Source organism: Pristiophorus japonicus, unplaced genomic scaffold (genome assembly GCF_044704955.1).
Source record: "Pristiophorus japonicus isolate sPriJap1 unplaced genomic scaffold, sPriJap1.hap1 HAP1_SCAFFOLD_836, whole genome shotgun sequence".
Classification (NCBI taxonomy): domain Eukaryota; kingdom Metazoa; phylum Chordata; class Chondrichthyes; family Pristiophoridae; genus Pristiophorus; species Pristiophorus japonicus.
The window spans coordinates 85438-106919 of record NW_027254758.1 but is presented as its reverse complement, the minus strand read 5'-3'; the positions used below and the strand labels follow the sequence as shown (position 1 = coordinate 106919).

The 21482-nt window shown below is 48.6% G+C and overlaps 1 protein-coding gene across 1 annotated transcript in view; it reads right to left on the bottom strand.

The window, feature by feature from the left end:
• LOC139257419 (arf-GAP with coiled-coil, ANK repeat and PH domain-containing protein 2-like) overlaps positions 1 to 21482 on the bottom strand; it is a 172958-nt gene that overhangs the window by 67376 nt on the left and 84100 nt on the right. The gene's annotated exons all lie outside the window — the stretch shown is intronic.

Here is a 21482-nt window from a genome sequence, read left to right as displayed (position 1 = left end):
CACCCCTCACTGTAACACTGATATACGCCACACCCCTCACTGTGACACTGATATACCCCACACACCTCACTGTAACACTGATGTACCCCACACCCCTCACACTAACACTGATATACCCCACACCAATCAATGTAATACTGATATACCACAGACCCTTCACTGTAACACTGATATACCCCACACCCCTCATTCTAACACCGATATACCCCACACCCCTCACTGTAACACTGATATACCCCTCACCCCTCACTGTAACACTGATATACCCCACACCCCTCACTGTAACACTGTTTTACCCCACACCCCTCACTGTAACACTGATATACCCCTCACCCCTCACTGTAACAGTGATATACCCCACACCCCTCACTGCAACACTGATATACCCCTCACCTCTCACTGTAACACTGATATACCCCACATCCCTCACTGTAACACACTGATATACCCCACACCACTCACTGTAACACTGATATACCCCACACCCCTCACTGAAACACTGATGTACCCCACACACCTCACTGTAACACTGATATACCCCACACCCCTCACTGTAACATTGATATACCCCACACACCTCACTGTAACACTGATATACCCCACACCCCTCACTGTAACATTGATATACCCCACACACCTCACTGCAACACTGATATACCCCACACCCCTCACTGTAATACTGATAAACCCCACACCACTCACTGTAACACTGATATACCCCACACGCCTCACTAAAACACTGATTTACCCCACACACCTCACTGTAACACTGACATACCCCACACCCCTCACTGTAACACTGATATACCCCACACGCCTCACTGTAACACTGATAGACCCCTCACCCCTCACTGTAACACTGATATACCCCACACCCCTCACTGTAACACTGATATACCCCACACCCCTGACTGTAACACTGATATACCCCACACGCCTCACTCTAACACTGAGAAACCCCACACCCCTCACTGAAACACTGATATACCCCACACCCCTCACTGTAACACTGATATACCCCACACCCCTCACTGTAACACTGATAGACTCCACACGCCTCACTGTAACACTGATATTCCCCACACCATCACTGTAACACACTGATAGACTCCACACCCCTCACTCTAACACTGATATACCCCACACCCCTCACTGAAACACTGATATACCCCACACCCCTCACTGAAACACTGATATACCCCACACCACTCAGTGTAACACTGATATACCCCACACACCTCACTGTAACGCCGATATATACCCCACACCCCTCACTGTAACACTGATATACCCCACACCCCTCTCTGTAACACTGATGTACCCAACACACCTCACTGTAACACTGATATACCCCACACCCGTCACTGTAACACTGATATACCCCACACCCCTCACGGTAACACTGATATACCCCACACCCCTGACTGTAACACTGATATACCCCACACCCCTCACTGTAACACTGATATACCCAACACACCTCACTGTAACACTGATATACCCCACACCCGTCACTGTAACACTGATATACCCCACACCCCTCACGGTAACACTGATATACCCCACACCCCTCACTGTAACACTGATATACCCCACACCCCTCACTGTAACACTGAAATACCCCACAACCCTCACTGTAACACTGATATACCCCACACCCCTGACTGTAACACTGATATACCCGACACCCCTCACTCCAACACTGAGAAACCCCACACCCCTCACTGAAGCACTGATATACCCCACACCCCTCACTATAACACTGATATACCCCACACCCCTCACTGTAACACTGATATACCCCACACCCCTCACTGTAACACTGATATACCCCACACCCCTCACTGCAACACTGATATTCCCCACACCCCTCACTGTAACACTGATATACCCCACACCCCTCACGGTAACACTGATATACCCCACACCCCTCACTGTAACACTGATTTACCCCACACCCCTCACTGTAACACTGATATACCCCACACCCCTCACGGTAACACCAATATATCCCATACCCCTCACTGTAACACTGATGCACACCACACCCCTCACTGAAACACTGATATACCCCACACCCCTCACTGTAATTCTGATATACCTCACACCCCTCACTGTAACACTGATATACCCCACACCATCACTGTAACACTGATGTACCCCACACCCCTCACTGCAACATTGATATACCCCACACTCCTCACTGTAACACTGATATATACCCCACACCCCTCACTGTAACACCGATATATACCCCACACCCCGCACTGTAACACTGATATACCCCACACACCTCACTGTAACACCGATATCTTCCCCACACCCCTCACTGTAACACTGATATACCCCACACCCCTAAATGTAACACTGATGTACCCCACACCCCTCACTGTAACATTGATATACCCCACACCCCTCACTAACACTGATATACCCCACACCCATCACTGCAACACTGATATACCCCACACCCCTCACTGTAACACTGATGTACCCAACAACCCCTCACTAACACTGATATACCCCACACCAATCAATATAACACTGATATACCCCACACCCCTCACTGTAACACTGATATACCTCACACCCCTCACTGTAACACTGATATACGCCACACCCCTCACTGTGACACTGATATACCCCACACACCGCACTGTAACACTGATATACCCCCCACCCCTCACTGTAACACTGAAAAATGCCACACCCCTCACTGTAACACTGATATACCCCACACCCCTCACTGTAACACTGATATACCCCACACTAACACTGATATACCCCACACCAATCAATGTAATACTGATATACCACAGACCCCTCACTGTAACACTGATATACCCCACACCCCTCATTCTAACACTGATATATCCCACACCCCTCACTGTAACACTGATATACCCCTCACCCCTCACTGTAACACTGGTATACCCCACACCCCTCACTGTAACACTGATATACCTCACACCCCTCACTGTAACACTGATATACCCCACACCCCTCACTGTAACACTGATATACCCCACACCCCTCACTGTAACACTGATATACCCCTCACCCCTCACTGTAACACTGATATACCCCACACCCCTCACTGTAACACTGATATACCCCACACACCTCACTGTAACACTGATATACCCCACACACCTCACTGTAACACTGATATACCGCACACCACTCATTGCAACACACTGATAGACTCCACACCCATCACTGTAACACTGATATACCCCACACCCCTCACTGTAACACACTGATATACCCCACACCACTCACTGTAACACTTATATACCCCACACCCCTCACTGAAACACTGATTTACCCCACACCCCTCACTGTAACACTGATATATCCCACACACCCCTCACTGTAACATTGATATACCCCACACACCTCACTGTAACACTGATATACCCCACACCCCTCACTGCAACACTAATATACCCCACACCCCTCACTGTAACAATGATGTACCCCACACCCCTCACTGTAACACTGATGTACCCCACACCCCTCACTGTAACACTGAAATACCCCACACCCCTCACTGTAACACTGAAATACCCCACACCCCTCACTGTAACACTGATATACCCCACACCCCTCACTGTAACACTTATATACCCCACACCCCTAACTGTAACACTGATGTACCCCACACCCCTCACTAACACTGATATACCCCACACCAATCAATATAACACTGATATACCCCACACCCCTCACTGTAACACTGATATACCTCACACCCCTCACTGTAACACTGATATACGCCACACCCCTCACTGTGACACTGATATACCCCACACACCTCACTGTAACACTGATGTACCCCACACCCCTCACACTAACACTGATATACCCCACACCAATCAATGTAATACTGATATACCACAGACCCTTCACTGTAACACTGATATACCCCACACCCCTCATTCTAACACCGATATACCCCACACCCCTCACTGTAACACTGATATACCCCTCACCCCTCACTGTAACACTGATATACCCCACACCCCTCACTGTAACACTGTTTTACCCCACACCCCTCACTGTAACACTGATATACCCCTCACCCCTCACTGTAACAGTGATATACCCCACACCCCTCACTGCAACACTGATATACCCCTCACCTCTCACTGTAACACTGATATACCCCACATCCCTCACTGTAACACACTGATATACCCCACACCACTCACTGTAACACTGATATACCCCACACCCCTCACTGAAACACTGATTTACCCCACACACCTCACTGTAACACTGATATACCCCACACCCCTCACTGTAACATTGATATACCCCACACACCTCACTGCAACACTGATATACCCCACACCCCTCACTGTAATACTGATAAACCCCACACCACTCACTGTAACACTGATATACCCCACACGCCTCACTGAAACACTGATTTACCCCACACACCTCACTGTAACACTGACATACCCCACACCCCTCACTGTAACACTGATATACCCCACACGCCTCACTGTAACACTGATAGACCCCTCACCCCTCACTGTAACACTGATATACCCCACACCCCTCACTGTAACACTGATATACCCCACACCCCTGACTGTAACACTGATATACCCCACACGCCTCACTCTAACACTGAGAAACCCCACAGCCCTCACTGAAACACTGATATACCCCACACCCCTCACTGTAACACTGATATACCCCACACCCCTCACTGTAACACTGATAGACTCCACACGCCTCACTGTAACACTGATATACCCAACACACCTCACTGTAACACTGATATACCCCACACCCCTCACTGTAACACTGATATACCCCACACCCCTCACTGAAACACTGATATACCCCACACCCCTCACTATAACACTGATATACCCCACACCCCTCACTGTAACACTGATATACCCCTCACCCCTCACTGTAACACTGATATACCCCACAACCCTCACTGTAACACTGATATACCCCACACCCCTCACTGTAACACTGATATACCCCTCACCCCTCACTGTAACAGTGATATACCCCACACCCCTCACTGTAACACTGATATACCCCTCACCTCTCACTGTAACACTGATATGCTCCACACCCCTCACTGTAACACGGATACACCCCACACCCCTCACTGTAACACTGATATACCCCACATCCCTCACTGTAACACACTGATATACCCCACACCACTCACTGTAACACTGATATACCCCACACCCTCACTGTAACACTGATATACCCCACACTCCTCACTGTAACACTGATATACCCCACACCCCTCACTGTAACACTGATACACCCCACACCCCTCACTGTAACACTGATATACCCCACACCCCTCACTGAAACATTGATATACCCCACACACCTCACTGTAACACTGATATACCCCACACCCCTCACTGTAATACTGATAAACCCCACACCCCTCACTGTAACACTGATATACCCCACACGCCTCACTGAAACACTGATTTACCCCACACACCTCACTGTAACACTGACATACCCCACACCCCTCACTGTAACACTGATATACCCCACACGCCTCACTGTAACACTGATAGACCCCTCACCCCTCACTGTAACACTGATATACCCCACACCCCTCACTGTAACACTGATATACCCCACACCCCTGACTGTAACACTGATATACCCCACACGCCTCACTCTAACACTGAGAAACCCCACACCCCTCACTGTAACACTGATAGACTCCACACGCCTCACTGTAACACTGATATTCCCCACACCATCACTGTAACACACTGATAGACTCCACACCCCTCACTCTAACACTGATATACCCCACACCCCTCACTGAAACACTGATATACCCCACACCACTCAGTGTAACACTGATATACCCCACACCACTCATGAACACTGATATACCCCACACCCCTCACTGTAACACTGATATACCCCACACCCCTCACTGTAACACTGATGTACCCCACACCCCTCACTGTAACATTGATATACCCCACACCCCTCACTGTAACACTGATATACCCCACACACCTCACTGTAACACCGATATACCCCACACCCCTCACTGTGACACTGATATACCGCACACCACTCATTGCAACACTGTTATACCCCACACCCCTCACTGTAACACTGATATACCCCACACCCCTCACTGTAACACTGAGAAACCCCACACACCTCACTGTAACACTGATATACCCCACACCCCTCACTGTAACACTGATATACCCCACACCCCTCACTGTAACACTAATATACCCCACACCCCTCACTGTAACACTGATATAACCCACACCCCTCACGGTAACACCAATATACCCCACACCCCTCAATGTAACACTGATATACGCCACATCCCTCATTGTAACACTGATATACCCCACACCCCTAACTGTAACACTGATATACCCCACACCCCTCACTGTAACACTGATATACCCCACACTAACACTGATATACCCCACACCAATCAATGTAATACTGAAAGACCACAGACCCCTCACTGTAACACTGATATACCCCACACCCCTCATTCTAACACCGATATACCCCACACCCCTCACTGTAACACTGATATACCCCTCACCCCTCACTGTAACACTGATATACCCCACACCCCTCACTGTAACACTGATATACCCCACACCCCTCACTGTAACACTGATATACCCCTCACCCCTCACTGTAACACTGATATACCCCACACCCCTCACTGCAACACTGATACACCCCACACTACTCACTGTAACACTGATATACTCCACACCCCTCACTGTAACACGGATACACCCCACACCCCTCACTGTAACACTGATATACCCCACACCACTCACTGTAACACTTATATACCCCACACACCTCACTGATATTCTGATATACCCCACACCCCTCACTGTAACACTGATATACCGCACACCACTCATTGCAACACTGGTATACTCCACACACCTCACTGTAACACTGATATACCCCACACCCCTCACTGTAACACTGATATACCCCTCACCTCTCACTGTAACACTGATATACCCCACACACCTCACTGTAACACTGATATACCGCACACCACTCATTGCAACACACTGATAGACTCCACACCCATCACTGTAACACTGATATACCCCACATCCCTCACTGTAACACACTGATATACCCCACACCACTCACTGTAACACTTATATACCCCACACCCCTCACTGTAACACTGATATACCCCACACCCCTCACTGTAACACTTATATACCCCATACCCCTCACTGTAACACTGATATACCCCACACCCCTCACTGTAACATTGATATACCCCACACACCTCACGAACACTGATATACCCCACAACCATCACTGCAACACTGATATACCCGACACCCCGCACTGTAACACTGATGTATCCCACACCCCTCACTGTAACACTGATATACCCCACACCCCTCACTGTAACACTGATGTACCCCACAACCCCTCACTAACACTGATATACCCCACACCAATCAATATAACACTGATATAACCCACACCCCTCACTGTAACACTGATATTCCCCACACCCCTCACTGTAACACTGATATACGCCACACCCCTCACTGTGACACTGATATACCGCACATCACTCATTGCAACACTGATATACCCCACAGCCCTCACTGTAACACTGATATACCCCACACCCTTCACTGTAACACTGAAATACCCCACACCCCTCACTGTAACACTGATATACCCCACACCCCTGACTGTAACACTGATATACCCCACACGCCTCACTCTAACACTAAGAAACCCCACACCCCTCACTGTAACACTGATATACCCCACACCCCTCACTGTAACACTGAAATACCCAACACACCTCACTGTAACACTGATATACCCCACACCCCTCACTGTAACACTGATATACCCCCCACCCCTCACTGAAACACTGATATACCCCACACCCCTCACTATAACACTGATATACCCCACACCCCACACTGTAACACTGATATACCCCACACCCCTCACTGTAACACTGATAGACTCCACACGCCTCACTGTAACACTGATATACCCCACACCTCTGACTGTAACACTGATATACCCCACACCCCTCACTGTAACACTGATATACCCCACACCCCTCACTGCAACACTGATATACCCCACACCCCTCACGGTAACACTGATATACCCCACACCCCTCACTGTAACACTGATATTCCCCACACCCCTCACTGTAACACTGATATACCCCACACCCCTCACGGTAACACTGATATACCCCACACCCCTCACTGTAACACTAATATACCCCACACCCCTCACTGTAACACTGATATAACCCACACCCCTCACGGTAACACCAATATACCCCACACCCCTCAATGTAACACTGATATACGCCACATCCCTCATTGTAACACTGATATACCCCTCACCCTCACTGTAACACTGATATATCCCACACCCTCACTGTAACACTGATATATCCCACACCATCACTGTAACACTGATACACACCACACCCCTCACTGAAACACTGATATACCCCACAACCCTCACTGTAACATTGATATACCCCACACCCCTCACTGTAACACTGATATACCCGACACCCCGCACTGTAACACTGATATACCACACACCCCTCACTGTAACACTGATATACCCCACACGCCTCACTGTAACACTGATATACCCCTCACCCCTCACTGTAACACTGATGTACCCCACACCCCTCACTGTAACACTGATATACCCCACACCCCTCACTGTAACACTGATGTACCCCACAACCCCTCACTAACACTGATATACCCCACACCAATCAATATAACACTGATATACCCCACACCCCTCACTGTAACACTGATATACCTCACACCCCTCACTGTAACACTGATATACCCCACATCCCTAACTGTAACACTGATATACCCCACACCCCTCACTGTAACACTGATATACCCCACACTAACACTGATATACCCCACACCAATCAATGTAATACTGATATACCACAGACCCCTCACTGTAACACTGATATACCCCACACCCCTCATTCTAACACCGATATACCCCACACCCCTCATTCTAACACCGATATACCCCTCACCCCTCACTGTAACACTGATATACCCCTCACCCCTCACTGTAACACTTATATACCCCACACCCCTCACTGTAACACTGATATACCCCACACCCCTCACTGTAACACTGATATACCCCTCACCCCTCACTGTAACACTGATATACCCCACACCCCTCACTGTAACACTGATATACCCCACACCCCTCACTGCAACACTGATACACCCCACACTACTCACTGTAACACTGATATACTCCACACCCCTCACTGTAACACGGATACACCCCACACCCCTCACTGTAACACTGATATACCCCACACCCCTCACTGTAACACTAATATACCCCACACCCCTCACTGTAACACTGATATACCCCACACCCCTCACTATAACACTGATATACCCCACACCACTCACTGTAACACTTATATACCCCACACACCTCACTGAAATTCTGATATACCCCACACCCCTCACTGTAACACTGATATACCGCACACCACTCATTGCAACACTGATATACTCCACACACCTCACTGTAACACTGATATACCTCACACCCCTCACTGTAACACTGATATACTCCACACACCTCACTGTAACACTGATATACCTCACACCCCTCACTGTAACACTGATATACCCCACACCCCTCACTGTAACACTGATATACCTCACACCCCTCACTGCAACACACTGATAGACTCCACATCCATCACTGTAACACTGATATACCCCACATCCCTCACTGTAACACTGATATACCCCACACCCCTCACTGAAACACTGATATACCTCACACCCCTCACTGTAACACTAATATACCCCACACCCCTCACTGTAACAATGATATACCCCACACCCCTCACTGTAACACTGAAATACCCCACACGCCTCACTGTAACACTGATAGACTCCACACGCCTCACTGCAACACTGATATACCCCACACCTGTGACTGTAACACTGATATACCCCACACCCCTCACTGTAACACACTGATATGCCCCACACCCCTCACTGTAACACTGATATATCCCACACCCCTCACTGTAACACTGATATACCCCACACGCCTCACTGTAACACTGATATGCCCCACACCCCTCACGGTAACACCAATATACCCCACACCCCTCAATGTAACACTGATATAGCCCACACCCCTCATTCTAACACCGATATACCCCACACCCCTCACTGTAACACTGATATACCCCACACACCTCACTGTAACACTGATATACCTCACACTCCTCACTGTAACACACTGATAGACTCCACACCCATCACTGTAACACTGATATACCCCACACCCTCACTGTAACACTGATGTACCCCACACCCCTCACTGTAACATTGATATACACCACACCCCTCGCTGTAACACTGATATACCCCACACACCTCACTGCAACACCGATATATACCCCGCACCCCTCACTGTAACATTGATATACCCCACACACCTCACTGTAACACTGATATACCCCACACCCCTCACGGTGACACTGATATACCCCACACCCCTCACTGTAACACTGATATACCCCACACCCCACTCTGTAACACTGATACAACCCACACCCCTCACGGTAACACTAATATACACCACACCCCTCAATGTAACACTGATATACGCCACATCCCTCATTGTAACACTGATATACCCCACACCATCACTGTAACACTGATACACACCACACCCCTCACTGAAACACTGATATACCCCACACCCCTCACTGTAATTCTGATATACCTCACACCCCTCACTATAACACTGATATACCGCACACCATCACTGTAACACACTGATAGACTCCACACCCCTTACTCTAACACTGATATACCCCACACCCCTCACTGTAACACTGATATACCCCACACCCCTCACTGTAACACTGAGGTACCCCACACCCCTCACTGTAACATTGATATACCCCACACCCCTCACTGTAACACCGATATATACCCCACACCCTAACTGTAACACTGATATACCCCACACCCCTCACTGTAACACTGATATACCCCACACTAACACTGATATACCCCACACCAATCAATGTAATACTGAAAGACCACAGACCCCTCACTGTAACACTGATATACCCCACACCCCTCATTCTAACACCGATATACCCCACACCCCTCACTGTAACACTGATATACCCCTCACCCCTAACTGTAACACTGATTTCCCCCACACCCCTCACTGTAACACTGATATACCCCACACACCTCACTGATATTCTGATATACCCCACACCCCTCACTGTAACACTGATATACCGCACACCACTCATTGCAACACTGATATACTCCACACACCTCACTGTAACACTGATATACCTCACACCCCTCACTGTAACACTGATATACCCCACACACCTCACTGTAACACTGATATACCTCACACCCCTCACTGTAACACTGATATACCCCACACCCCTCACTGTAACACTGATATACCCCACACCCCTCACTGCAACACACTGATAGACTCCACACCCATCACTGTAACACTGATATACCCCACATCCCTCACTGTAACACTGATATACCCCACACCCCTCACTGAAACACTGAATTACCCCACACCCCTCACTGTAACACTGATATACCCCACACCCCTCACTGAAACACTGATATACCGCACACACCTCACTGTAACACTGATATACCTCACACCCCTCACTGCAACACACTGATAGACTCCACACCCATCACTGTAACACTGATATACCCCACACACCTCTCACTGTAACACTGATATACCCCACACCCCTCACTGTAACACTGATATACCCCTCACCCCTCACTGTAACACTGATATACCCCACACCCCTCACTGTAACACTGATATATCCTACACCCCTCACTGTAACACTGATATACCCCACACACCTCACTGTAACACTGATATACCCCTCACCCCTCACTGTAACACTGATATACCCCTCACCCCTCACTGTAACACTGATATACCCCACACCCCTCACTGTAACACTGATATACCCCACACACCTCACTGTAACACTGATATACCCGACACCCCTCACTCTAACACTGATATATACCCCACACCCCTCACTGTAACACTGGTATACCCCACACCCCTCACTGTAACACTGATACACCCCACACCCCTCACTGTAACACTGATATACCCCACACCCCTGACTGTAACACTGATATACCCCACACCCCTCACGGTAACACTGATATACCCCACACCCCTCACTGTAACACTGATATCCCCCACACCACTCACTGTAACACTGATATTCCCCACACCCCTCACGGTAACACTGATATACCCCACACCCCTCTCTGTAACACTGATATACCCCACACCCCTCACTGTAACACTGATATACCCCACACCCCTCACTGTAACACTGATATACCCCTCACCCCTCACTGTAACACTGATATACCCCACACCCCTCACTCTAACACTGATATACCCCACACCCCTCACTCTAACACTGATATACCCCACACCCCTCACTGAAACACTGATATAGCCCACATTACTCAGTGTAACACTGATATACCCCACATCACTCACGAACACTGATATACCCCACACCCCTCACTAACACTGATATACCGCACACCCCTCACTGTAACACTTATATACCCCACACCCCTAACTGTAACACTGATGTACCCCACACCCCTCACTAACACTGATATACCCCACACCAATCAATATAACACTGATATACCCCACACCCCTCACTGTAACACTGATATACCTCACACCCCTCACTGTAACACTGATATACGCCACACCCCTCACTGTGACACTGATATACCCCACACACCTCACTGTAACACTGATGTACCCCACACCCCTCACACTAACACTGATATACCCCACACCAATCAATGTAATACTGATATACCACAGACCCTTCACTGTAACACTGATATACCCCACACCCCTCATTCTAACACCGATATACCCCACACCCCTCACTGTAACACTGATATACTCCACAACCCTCACTGTAACACTGATATACCCCTCACCCCTCACTGTAACACTGTTTTACCCCACACCCCTCACTGTAACACTGATATACCCCTCACCCCTCACTGTAACAGTGATATACCCCACACCCCTCACTGTAACACTGATATACCCCTCACCTCTCACTGTAACACTGATATACCCCACATCCCTCACTGTAACACACTGATATACCCCACACCACTCACTGTAACACTGATATACCCCACAACCCTCACTGAAACACTGATTTACCCCATACACCTCACTGTAACACTGATATACCCCACACCCCTCACTGTAACATTGATATACCCCACACACCTCACTGTAACACTGATATACCCCACACCCCTCACTGTAATACTGATAAACCCCACACCCCTCACTGTAACACTGATATACCCCACACCCCTGACTGTAACACTGATATACCCCACACGCCTCACTCTAACACTGATATACCCCACACCCCTCACTGTAACACTGATAGACTCCACACGCCTCACTGTAACACTGATATTCCCCACACCATCACTGTAACACACTGATAGACTCCACACCCCTCACTCTAACACTGATATTCCCCACACCCCTCACTGAAACACTGATATACCCCACACCACTCAGTGTAACACTGATATACCCCACACCACTCACGAACACTGATATACCCCACACCCCTCACTGTAACACTGATATACCCCACACCCCTCACTGTAACACTGATGTACCCCACACCCCTCACTGTAACATTGATATACCCCACACCCCTCACTGTAACACTGATATACCCCACACACCTCACTGTAACACCGATATATACCCCACACCCCTCACTGTAACACTGATATACCCCACACCCCTCTCTGTAACACTGATATACCCCACACCCCTCACTGTAACACTGATGTACCCCACAACCCCTCACTAACACTGATATACCCCACACCAATCAATATAACACTGATATACCCCACACCCCTCACTGTAACACTGATATACCTCACACCCCTCACTGTAACACTGATATACGCCACACCCCTCACTGTGACACTGATATACCGCACACCACTCATTGCAACAGTGATATACCCCACACCCCTGACTGTAACACTGATATACCCCACACGCCTCACTCTAACACTGAGAAACCCCACACCCCTCACTGTATCACTGATATACCCCACACCCCTCACTGTAACACTGATATACCCAACACACCTCACTGTAACACTGATATACCCCACACCCCTCACTGTAACACTGATATACCCCACACCCCTCACTGAAACACTGATATACCCCACACCCCTCACTATAACACTGATATACCCCACACCCCTCACTGTAACACTGATATACCCCTCACCCCTCACTGTAACACTGATATACCCCACAACCCTCACTGTAACACTGATATACCCCACAACCCTCACTGTAACACTGATATACCCCTCACCCCTCACTGTAACAGTGATATACCCCACACCCCTCACTGTAACACTGATATACCCCTCACCCCTCACTGTAACACTGATATACCCCACAACCCTCACTGTAACACTGATATACCCCACAACCCTCACTGTAACACTGATATACCCCTCACCCCTCACTGAAACATTGATATACCCCACACACCTCACTGTAACACTGATATACCCCACACCCCTCACTGTAATACTGATAAACCCCACACCCCTCACTGTAACACTGATATACCCCACACGCCTCACTGAAACACTGATTTACCCCACACACCTCACTGTAACACTGACATACCCCACACCCCTCACTGTAACACTGATATACCCCACACGCCTCACTGTAACACTGATAGACCCCTCACCCCTCACTGTAACACTGATATACCCCACACCCCTCACTGTAACACTGATATACCCCACACCCCTGACTGTAACACTCATATACCCCACACGCCTCACTCTAACACTGAGAAACCCCACACCCCTCACTGTAACACTGATATACCCTACACGCCTCACTATAACACTGATATACCCCACACCCCTCACTGTAACACTGATATACCCCACACCCCTCACTGTAACACACTGATAGACTCCACACGCCTCACTGTAACACTGATATACCCCACACCTCTGACTGTAACACTGATATACCCCACACCCCTCACTGTAACACACTGATAGACTCCACACGCCTCACTGTAACACTGATATACCCCACACCTCTGACTGTAACACTGATATACCCCACACCACTCACTGTAACACTGATATACCCCACACCCCTCACTGTAACACTGATATACCGCACACCACTCATTGCAACACTGATATACCCCACACCCCTCACTGTAACACTGATATACCCCACACCCCTCACTGTAACACTGATATACCCCACACCCCTCACTGTAACACTGATATACCGCACACCACTCATTGCAACACTGATATACCCCACACCCCTCACTGTAACACTGAAATACCCCACACCCCTCACTGTAACACACTGATATACCCCACACCCCTCACTGTAACACTGATATACCCCACACCCCTCACTGTAACACTGATATACCGCACACCACTCATTGCAACACTGATATACCCCACACCCCTCACTGTAACACTGAAATACCCCACACCCCTCACTGTAACACACTGATATACCCCACACCCCTCACTGTAACACACTGATAGACTCCACACGCCTCACTGTAACACTGATATACCCCACACCCCTCACTGTAACACTGATATACCCCACACCCCTCACTGTAACACACTGATAGACTCCACACGCCTCACTGTAACACTGATATACCCCACACACCTCACTGTAACACTGATATACCCCACACCCCTCACTGTAACACTGATATACCGCACACCACTCATTGCAACACTGATATACCCCACACGCCTCACTGTAACACTGATATACCCCACACCTCTGACTGTAACACTGATATACCTCACACCCCTCACTGTAACACTGAAATACCCCACACCCCTCACTGTAACACACTGATAGACTCCACACGCCTCACTATAACACTGATATACCCCACACCCCTCACTGTAACACTGATATACCCCACACCCCTCACTGTAACACTGATAGACTCCACACGCCTCACTGTAACACTGATATACCCCACACCTCTGACTGTAACACTGATATACCTCACACCCCTCACTGTAACACTGAAATACCCCACACCCCTCACTGTAACACACTGATAGACTCCACACGCCTCACTGTAACACTGATATACCCCACACCCCTCACTGTAACACTGATATACCGCACACCACTCATTGCAACACTGATATACCCCACACCCCTCACTGTAACACTGATATACCCCACACCCCTCACTGTAACACTGATATACCCGTCACCCCTCACTGTAACACTGATATACCCCACACCCCTCACTATAACACTGATATACCCCACACCACTTACTATAACACTGATATACCCCACACCCCTCACTGTAACACTAATATACCCCACACCCCTAACTGTAACACTGATATACCCCACACCCCTCACTGTAACACTGATATACCCCACACTAACACTGATATACCCCACACCAATCAATGTAATACTGATATACCACAGACCCCTCACTGTAACACTGATATACCCCACACCCCTCATTCTAACACTGATATATCCCACACCCCTCACTGTAACACTGATATACCCCTCACTCCTCACTGTAACACTGATATACCCCACACCCCTCACTGTAACACTGATATACCCCTCACCCCTCACTGTAACACTGATATACCCCACACCCCTCACTGTAACACTGATATACTGCACACCACTCATTGCAACACACTGATAGACTCCACACCCATCACTGTAACACTGATATACCCCACACGCCTCACTGTAACACTGATAGACCCCTCACCCCTCACTGTAACACTGATATACCCCACATCCCTCACTGTAACACACTGATATACCCCACACCACTCACTGTAACACTTATATACCCCACACCCCTCACTGAAACACTGATTTACCCCACACCCCTCACTGTAACACTGATATACCCCACACCCCTCACTGTAACACTGATATACCCCACACCCCTCACTGTAACACTGATATATCCCACACACCCCTCACTGTAACATTGATATACCCCACACACCTCACTGTAACACTGATATACCCCACACCCCTCACTGTAACACTAATATACCCCACACCCCTCACTGTAACACTGATATACACCACACCCCTCACTGTAACACTGAAATACCCCACACCCCTCACTATAACACTGATATACCCCACACCCCTCACTGTAACACTTATATACCCCACACCCCTAACTGTAACACTGATGTACCCCACACCCCTCACTGTAACATTGATATACCCCACACCCATCACGAACACTGATGTACCCCACACCCATCACTGCAACACTGATATACCCGACACCCCGCACTGTAACACTGATGTACCCCACACCCCTCACTGTAACACTGATATACCCCACACCCCTCACTGTAACACTGATGTACCCCACAACCCCTCACGAACACTGATATACCCCACACCAATCAATATAACACTGATATAACCCACACCCCTCACTGTAACACTGATAGACCTCACACCCCTCACTGTAACACTGATATACGCCACACCCCTCACTGTGACACTGATATACCCCACACACCTCACTGTAACACTGATGTACCCCACACCCCTCACACTAACACTGATATACCCCACACCAATCAATGTAATACTGATATACCACAGACCCTTCACTGTAACACTGATATACCCCACACCCCTCATTCTAACACCGATATACCCCACACCCCTAACTGTAACACTGATATACCCCACACCCCTCACTGTAACACTGATATACCCCACACTAACACTGATATACCCCACACCAATCAATGTAATACTGATATACCACAGACCCCTCACTGCAACACTGATATACCCCACACCCCTCACTGTAACACTGATATACCTCACACCCCTCACTGTAACACTGATATACCCCACACCCCTAACTGTAACACTGATATACCCCACACCCCTCACTGTAACACTCATATACCCCACACTAACACTGATATACCCCACACCAATCAATGTAATACTGATATACCACAGACCCCTCACTGTAACACTGATATACCCCACACCCCTCATTCTAACACCGATATACCCCTCACCCCTCACTGTAACACTGATATACCCCTCACCCCTCACTGTAACACTTATATACCCCACACCCCTCACTGTAACACTGATATACCCCACACCCCTCACTGTAACACTGATATACCCCTCACCCCTCACTGTAACACTGATATACCCCACACCCCTCACTGCAACACTGATACACCCCACACTACTCACTGTAACACTGATATACTCCACACCCCTCACTGTAACACGGATACACCCCACACCCCTGACTGTAACACTGATATACCCCACACCACTCACTGTAACACTTATATACCCCACACACCTCACTGATATTCTGATATACCCCACACCCCTCACTGTAACACTGATATACCGCACACCACTCATTGCAACACTGATATACTCCACACACCTCACTGTAACACTGATATACCCCACACACCTCACTGTAACACTGATATACCTCACACCCCTCACTGTAACACTGATATACCCCACACCCCTCACTGTAACACTGATATACCTCACACCCCTCACTGCAACACACTGATAGACTCCACATCCATCACTGTAACACTGATATACCCCACATCCCTCACTGTAACACTGATATACCCCACACCCCTCACTGAAACACTGATATACCTCACACCCCTCACTGTAACACTAATATACCCCACACCCCTCACTGTAACAATGATATACCCCACACCCCTCACTGTAACACTGAAATACCCCACACGCCTCACTATAACACTGATATACCCCACACCCCTCACTGTAACACTGATATACCCCACACGCCTCACTGCAACACTGATATACCCCACACGCCTCACTGCAACACTGATATACCCCACACCTGTGACTGTAACACTGATATACCCCACACCCCTCACTGTAACACACTGATATGCCCCACACCCCTCACTGTAACACACTGATATACCCCACACCCCTCACTGTAACACTGATATATCCCACACCCCTCACTGTAACACTGATATACCCCACACGCCTCACTCTAACACTGTGAAACCCCACACCCCTCACTGAAACACTGATATACCCCACACCCCTCAGTATAACACTGATATACCCCACACCCCTCACTGTAACACTGATATTCCCCACACCCCTCACTGTAACACTGATATGCCCCACACCCCTCACGGTAACACCAATATACCCCACACCCCTCAATGTAACACTGATATAGCCCACACCCCTCATTCTAACACCGATATACCCCACACCCCTCACTGTAACACTGACATACCCCACACACCTCACTGTAACACTGATATACCTCACACCCCTCACTGTAACACACTATTAGACTCCACACCCATCACTGTAACACTGATATACCCCACACCCCTCACTGTAACACTGATGTACCCCACACCCCTCACTGTAACATTGATATACCCCACACCCCTCGCTGTAACACTGATATACCCCACACACCTCACTGCAACACCGATATATACCCCGCACCCCTCACTGTAACATTGATATACCCCACACACCTCACTGTAACACTGATATACCCCACACCCCTCACGGTGACACTGATATACCCCACACCCCTCACTGTAACACTGATATACCCCACACCCCACTCTGTAACACTGATATAACCCACACCCCTCACGGTAACACCAATATACACCACACCCCTCAATGTAACACTGATATACGCCACATCCCTCATTGTAACACTGATATACCCCACACCATCACTGTAACACTGATACACACCACACCCCTCACTGAAACACTGATATACCCCACACCCCTCACTGTAATTCTGATATACCTCACACCCCTCACTATAACACTGATATACCGCACACCATCACTGTAACACACTGATAGACTCCACACCCCTTACTCTAACACTGATATACCCCACACCCCTCACTGTAACACTGATATACCCCACACCCCTCACTGTAACACTGAGGTACCCCACACCCCTCACTGTAACATTGATATACCCCACACCCCTCACTGTAACACTGATATACCCCACACCCCTCACTGTAACACTGATATACCCCACACCCTAACTGTAACACTGATATACCCCACACCCCTAACTGTAACACTGATGTACTCCACACCCAACACTGTAACATTGATATACCCCACACCCCTCACGAACACTGATATACCCCACACCCCTCACTGCAACACTGATATACCCGACACCCCGCACTGTAACACTGATGTACCCCACACCCCTCACTGTAATACTGATATACCCCACACCCCTCACTGTAACACTGATGTACCCCACAACCCCTCACTAACACTGATATACCCTACACCAATCAATATAACACTGATATACCCCACACCCCTCACTGTCACACTGATATACCTCACACCCCTCACTGTTACACTGATAGACCCCACACACCTCACTGTAACACTGATGTACCCCACCCCCCTCACTGTAACACTGATACACCTCACACCCATCACTGTAACACTGATGTACCCCACACCCCTCACTAACACTGATATACCCCACGCCCCTCACTGTAACACTGATATACGCCACACCCCTCACTGTAACACTGATATACCCCACACCCTAACTGTAACACTGATATACCCCACACCCCTCACTGTAACACTGATATACCCCACACTAACACTGATATACCCCACACCCCTCACTGCAACACTGATACACCCCACTCTACTCACTGTAACACTGATATACTCCACACCCCTCACTGTAACACGGATACACCCCACACCCCTCACTGTAACACTGATATACCCGACACCACTCACTGCAACACTAATACACCCCACACACCTCACTGATATTCTGATATACCCCACACCCCTCACTGTAACACTGATATACCCCACACCCCTCACTGTAACACTGATATACCGCACACCACTCATTGCAACACTGATATACTCCACACACCTCACTGTAACACTGATATACCCCACACCCCTCACTGAAACACTGATTTACCCCACATCCCTCACTGTAACACTGATATACCCCCCACCCCTCACTGAAACACTGAATTAGCCCACACCCCTCACTGCAACACTGATATACCCCACATCCCTCACTGTAACACTGATATACCCCCCACCCCTCACTGAAACACTGAATTACCCCA